This window comes from Macrobrachium nipponense, chromosome 39, assembly GCF_015104395.2.
Source record: "Macrobrachium nipponense isolate FS-2020 chromosome 39, ASM1510439v2, whole genome shotgun sequence".
NCBI classification, from domain to species: domain Eukaryota; kingdom Metazoa; phylum Arthropoda; class Malacostraca; order Decapoda; family Palaemonidae; genus Macrobrachium; species Macrobrachium nipponense.
In genome coordinates this window covers 46,176,184-46,183,683 of record NC_061099.1, presented here as the reverse complement: position 1 = coordinate 46,183,683, position 7,500 = coordinate 46,176,184, and positions in this window count along the sequence as shown.

The window sequence follows — 7,500 nt, the reverse complement described above, 5'->3', positions numbered from 1 at the left end:
AAAGGTTAATCGTAGTTTAACTCTCGACTTCTCGTATGTTACTACTCACTGGTATATATTTGCATTAAAGAAAACGATTTGCCGTCGTTGCAACTGTGCTTGTAATCAATTTATTGACTTTTTTTTTTAAGATTAAGCCAGCCCTCTGGTATAAGAGAGAGAGAGAGAGAGAGAGAGAGAGAGAGAGAGAGAGAGAGAGAGAGAGAGAGAGAGAGAATAGCCTTGTATACAAAATCCTCTATCCTTGTCCAAATCAAACGTAGTTTAATTTGTATTTCATTTCGTCAACTGATGTATGGAGAAAGACCGCTAATAAATGACTCTGATTCCAAGTTGCAGTCACTGAATAAAAACGTAATACATCGGGATAGAAAGAGAGTAATTAACTGGATTCACGTTTTGATTACATTTCCGCGAACGGTATTAGAACGCTCTTCGGATTCATTTGGATTGCAAGAAGCCTCGTGAACTTTTTGTCATATCAGATAGGAATTTTTCGCGACTGTGAAAATACTGATTGAAAATGATGAAAGATTCTATGACATTTCTGGGTGCACACATTGAAAGAACACACACGTGTGTATCATCCCTTCTGTTTTGATGAAGAATGGCCTCTATTTCAAGAAAGGAAAAATGGTTTTAATGAAGGATTAAAGAATGGCCTCTATTTCAGAAAGGAAAATGGTTTTAATGAAGGATTAAAGAATGGCCTCTATTTCAAGAAAGGAAAAATGGTTTTAATGAAGGATTAAAGAATGGCCTCTATTTCAAGAAAGGAAAAATGGTTTTAATGAAGGATTAAAGAATGGCCTCTATTTCAAGAAAGGAAAAAATGGTTTTAATGAAGGATTAAAGAATGGCCTCTATTTCAAGAAAGGAAAAAGTAGTTTAATGAAGGATAAAGAATGGCCTTTATTTCAGAGAGTCAAAATATGTTTTTTTTGAAGGATTTTAGGACAGTTCTTTCAAGTGATCGTTAGGAACGTTAATATTTCTCATACCTTTCTTTTGATATAATGTTTTTTTATATCATTTTTACATTTAACGGTAAGTGGAACGTGTGAAAAGCTCCTGTACTAAAGACGATGTTATTAAAATGTCTTAGGCCTTCTGGCTAAGGCCTCCTGGTGAAAGGCTTTCTATTTTTCAAAATCAAACTAGTCCTGTTCACATCCAAGATGGGTTAAAATTTTTAAGTAAGGCTCGTGTGTTTCACTATAAATTCCCTTGTTAAATGTCATTCAGATAATTCCAATATGAACCATTTGGTTGGGAAAACGTAGCTGATATATGAATTTCTTTCTCACCTCTCTCTCTCTCTTCTCTCTTTCTTTCTCTTCTTTCTCTCTCTCTCTCTCTCTCTCTCGTCTCTCTCTCTCTCTCTCTCTCTCTCTCTCTCTCTCAGGAAAGTGGCAAAACAGTATCACCTCTTTGCAAGCCTATTTCAGACATTTCTTTCAGAGAGCTCAATCGTAAATCCGCTTTTTTTTTTTTTTTTTTTTTTTTACATTTGCAGTTTCAGTAAAAAAAAAAAAAAAAAAAAAATTGTGCATCTGGGGTTCTTCAACCTCTCTTCAAACACTGCATCATTCGGAGTTGGCTATAAACCTCCTTCCCTCCCCCCGTCATAACAAACCCACCACTACCACCCCCACCCCTCCAGGTGGTACAGCGAGATCAACTCCATTTTTTTCATGCAACTGTTGTCTCAGCTCTTCACGTGGAAGCCATGAATGTTTGACATTTACTTTCCAGTTTCTTCTAATTAGGTTTGTCTTCTAATTAGCGATTGTATGATCTTGACTGGAACCTATCATCTGCTGACAATGACTTTGTTTTTATAACTTACGTTTTTTTGTTTCTTTTCCTTTACAATCATCATTTTTATCTAAAATTTTAATCCAAGTTTGCACGTCTTTGAGATGCCGCCCACCTTCCTTATTTACGGAACCTTTACTTCTCTTGGTTTCCTGTTCTTGAATAATGAAGAAGAAGAATTAGCTGAAATATATATATATATATATATATATATATATATATATATATATATATATATATATATATATATATATATATATATATATGTATACACATATATATATATATATATATATATATATATATATATATATATATATAAATATATATATATACTATATATATATATATATATATATATATATATATTAATAGAGGAATCCACAGTAATATCCTTGTTTATCTAGATATAATATATTTATGGAAATATATACAAAGATTAAAGCTTTCGTCCATCGTCCTGTGGACTTGATCACTAAGCAAAAAGTGATTAAGTCCACAGGAGGATGGACGAAAGCTTTAAGCTTTGGTATATATTTCCATAAATATATTATATCTAGATAAACAAGGATATTACTGTGGATCCCTCTATTGATTTCTTAGAAGCACGACACAGTGTTTTTATATTGCATATATATATATATATATATATATATACTATATATATATATATATATATATATATTTATATATATATTATATATATATATATATATATATATATATATATCTATATATATATATATATATAACATTATTCCCTCTTATATTGTCAAGTTGCAGGTCAATATTTTGCGGTCTTGAATAAGAAATTAGTCTTATGGTTAAAAAAAAAAACAGTATAAAACTATTTCCTGCAGAACACATAACAGCACACTGATTAGTATCATCATCTTGTCGAAACGAGTTACGATTCTAACGATAAATATTGATAATTGAACTGAATCCTTTATTAGATTAGTTGACATTTATAGATAGCATGATTTATACTCGCAAGGTAATTATATTAATGTTCATATGTTTTCTCTTATACCACCTTTAAAATACAAGCTGATGTTTATCAGAATATGTAAGTATTAATAAAGACACATGCAAGCTGGAGATGAGACTCACGTTATACTAATGGCCTCGTTTTTACTGTGCAGTAAAAAACTCAACGACCGATGATTTTCGCCATTTCCCTTTCACAAAGAAAGTTATGCGCAATTCTCTGAAATGTGTCAAGTTGATGGTCTTCTGCTCTTACCTTAATTAAGGATTGGCATTTCATGGTAATGCATTATAATAATATTATCATTATTACTATTATTATATAATACAATAACATGGGGAGTGCTGTGTCTGCTAATGGCGAGCTTACAGGAGACTAATTTTTTTTGCCGTTTTTATAAAAGTAATCGAGGAAATAGCTTTAATTTTGAGTGAGGATAAAGACGCGGTTTTAGTAGAGTAAAATTGGCAACCTTGTGCAAAATTACACTTTCTGTCAAAAAACGCAGGCAAATAATTGTTTTCTTTGCAAAAAAACCATTTTGATGTCAAGTTGAGAAGCATTATGTTAAAGCAAATTTGTTAACGAATTATCCGTTTTATCAAGTAATGATTTTTAATTAAACCAACCAAAAATTTGGACGTTGGGATTTGGGCACGGGATTGTGAATTACTTGGTTTTAATAAGTTTATTAATTGGCTGGGTCTTTATTCATTTTCCTACTTATTTCTTTTTGAAATTATACTTGGCTCATTATCCCCTCATGCGTTTCATCTACTTTTCATTTACATGCTTCAGCGCTTGTCTTGATTCATTATGACAGGATATTGTAAGAAAAATTAAGAAAAAAAATGAAACGCATATATACGCATCTTTTAAGGTTTCATTATTTTATTTGGAAATGAAATAACAACCGATACGTCCCATTTTATATCTGGCTTTCCTTTCATCTGCCGGTCAGGCTGCTGCTGAAAACGGTTTTGTTTTCTAGTATTAGGTTTCGCAGCAACCTCCTCAGTTTGCAGAAGTTTCATCTTGACTGCAACTAAAATGCGGAATGAATTACCCAGTGCAGTTGTGGAGCATCTGATCTCCTACGGTCTTACCGAGGGGCACAACTTCAAAACCCGGCTCTCTCCTGACGTCTCCTGAATTCACGTCTCGGCCGATTTTATTTTAGAATTCTCGTATATTGTTTATTTATCTATTACGTTTTCTTTTAACGGGTCTGTCTCTGCAGGAGGATTTCCCTTCGCAACCCTCTTGGTTTTATAGACTCTTGTTCTGTCCATAATGGGTTTCAGATGAAGATTGAGAGAAAGACAGAGTTAATTTCCAGTTCCTCTGGAACCACTATTTTGAGAATTGTTAATTCATTCCTTATTTTCATCATGCATAACTCGTCTACTCGAGTTAGGAAAATATACTGCCTCGACTTATCGCATGTTGTAATAAGTTGTTTATAACTGCCTTCTACTAGCTATCTTCGTGAGGTGGTTTGTAGCAGCAAAATGCATTATTATTATTTATTATTATTATTATTATTATTATTATTATTATTATTTTTTATTATTATTATTATTATTATTATTATTATTATTATTATTATTATTATTAAAGTTATTATTCTTATTATTATTATTATTATTATTATTACATTTCCGATAATAGCTTTCAAAGCGGACTAGTAATAAAATTAGGACAGGTAATACAAAGAATTATTATTATTATTATTATTACAATTCCGATAATAGCTTCCAAAGCGGAGTAATAATAAAATTATGACAGGTAATGTCAAGAACCAAGGTTCCAATTATGTCACTGAACTATCAATACTAAAATTCCAATATTTTCATACCTCTTCATCGTCTACACTTGATAACTACCCTAATTATACTAATTACCTATTGTCTCTCCTGCCTCTAGGTGAAAAAGGATATTCTGTGAACTGCACGTAGTACATCATTACATGCTGAGGTCGTCTTAAATACTCGGATGAAAGTTTCATTCAGTTTACTCATATTTTGAGTATTTTTCCGCAATAGTAAACTGCCTTTTGGAATATCTATGAAGTAGGAAATATAACGCCCATAAGAGGTAAATTTTTAGGCTGATAATGTTGTTCATACATATTCCGACGCACTTAAATTCAACCGTCCTTTCACTCCTTTTCATTTTTTTTTTTATGATAGAAGAGTTTTCGTATTTTGTACAACTCTATTTCCAAGTGACCATTAATACTTCTTGCTTAGCCTATCCCGGTTCTTCCTGAATTACTAAGTCCTTCGTAGATACTTTTTGTTATTATAATTTTCAGCACACCATTGAGAATTATGCTTTATGCATGTATGATTTATTCTTCTATATGTGCATATGCATATATACATATTTTAATACTGGACAGAACCCTGAATCACAGCATTGGTGAACGCGATGGAAAAATTATTATATATAAAGATTTGAATTTCGTGATGTGGAAAAACAATTTATTTCGTATTTTCAAGTTTCTTTGGTAAAGAAAAAACAGTAAGACCACTTTAATAAATTAAATTGAAGTAGAATTATGTTCTTCATATTCTTTGGCATTTATTCCCCCCTTTTTTGTTTTGACTGTGTATCTGTTCACATGTACATTTATTTTATTTATTTTTGCTCGTTAAAAGCATTCATCTTTTCCTGGTGGTAGCACATCCAAGTCGCTGGTTGAACAGAAATATATTATTTTGATATAGTGTTCCCTAAGGAATAATTGTCACGACAATCCTTACCAGCTTAATAATAAATAATAATAATAAATTAATAATAATAATAAATAATAATAATAATAATAATAATAATAATAACCACATAGCACTGAATGCCCGCACTTGCCACAGAAACCAGTACAAAAAGAGGCATGATTCAGTAGCAAAAGCCCTCCACTGGAGGCCTGTGCAAGAAACATCAGCTACCTTGCAGTAATAAGTGGTACGAGCACCAACCTGAAGAGTGATAGAAAAACGATCAGGCAAAGATCCTCTGGACTATGGTATCAGAACGGATAGGGTGATACGTGCAAACAGACCAGACGTGACGTTGATTGACAAAGTCAAGAAGAAAGTATCACTCAATTGATGTTGCAATACCATGGACCCACCGATAGTTTGGAAGAGAAAGAGAGGGAAAAAATGGATAAGTATCAAGATCTGAAAATAGCAAATAAGAAGGATATGGGATATGCCAGTGGAAATCGTACCCATAATCATAGGAGCACTAGGCACGATCCCAAGATCCCTGAAAAGGAATCTAGAAAAACTAGAGGCTGAGTAGCTCCAGGATCATGCAGAAGAGTGTGATCCTAGAAACGGCACACATAGTAAGAAAAGTGATGGACTCCTAAGAGGCAGGATGCAACCCGGAACCCCACACTATAAATACCACCCAGTCGAATTGGAGGACTGTGATAGAGCATGTTATAATAATATAATAGTATATTATTATTATTATTATTATTATTATTATTATATTAAAGACACTGGAACTTTTATTTACTAACTGTGCATTCTCTAATTGATTTCGTCAATTAGGGAATTATACTTGAGGGAACACAGTATTAAGATAATGCATTTCAGTTCGATGAACGACCTCAAAATACTGCTATCATGAAAAGATGGATGTTTTTTAATGAGTAAATATATATATATAATATATATATATATATATATATATATATATATATATAAAAATATACTATATATATTGATTATAATCACTCTAGCACGTGATTCATTATCCCACATATCCACAGGTGAAAAATAAGAAGCAGAGTGTAGGTCCTGACCGGTTTCGACTTTATTCCAAGCAATTGACAAAGGACTGATACATAGTAGTAGAAGTCACAAATATGTATACTACAGAGACAGTACGGACGAACATACACACAACCGTTTGAGACTGCAGATCCACTCACAGGCAGGTGTCAAGGTAGGAGTGTCTTTCAAAAGAATTTGGCTAAAATTTACAATAAATTCTCAAGGGACATTACCGATAAACGTACCCACCGTAGAAGACAAGTCCACACCTGACAGGTGTCAGGGAGGCGGGGTTGGACATCTCATTACCACGACTGCCCCCTTACTGTGTTTACAAAATATATAAATACTATTCCTACATCTCTACTGCCTACCTTCCTTAAAATTTAAACAATTTCCAAATTTCTTTAGATACTTAAGGATTAAGTTTATATATCCTTGACTGATGTTCATATTATTGTTGTAACACCTTCTTTTATAAAACTAGATTCAATGATATTCCTTTCTAATACATTATTACATTATTAGAACACAATCTTTTTTGACTGACCCTGCTTCTTATTTTTCATCTGTGGATATGTGAAATATATATATATATATATATATATATATATAGATATATATATATAGATATATATATATATATATCTATATATATATATATATAATAGATATATATATATATATATATATATAGTATATATATATATATATATATATATTATATATATATATATATATATATATATACTATACATATATATATATATATATATATATATATATATATATGATATATATATATCTATATATATATATACTATATATATCTATATATATATATATCTGTATATATATATAGATATATATATATATATATATATATATATATATATATAT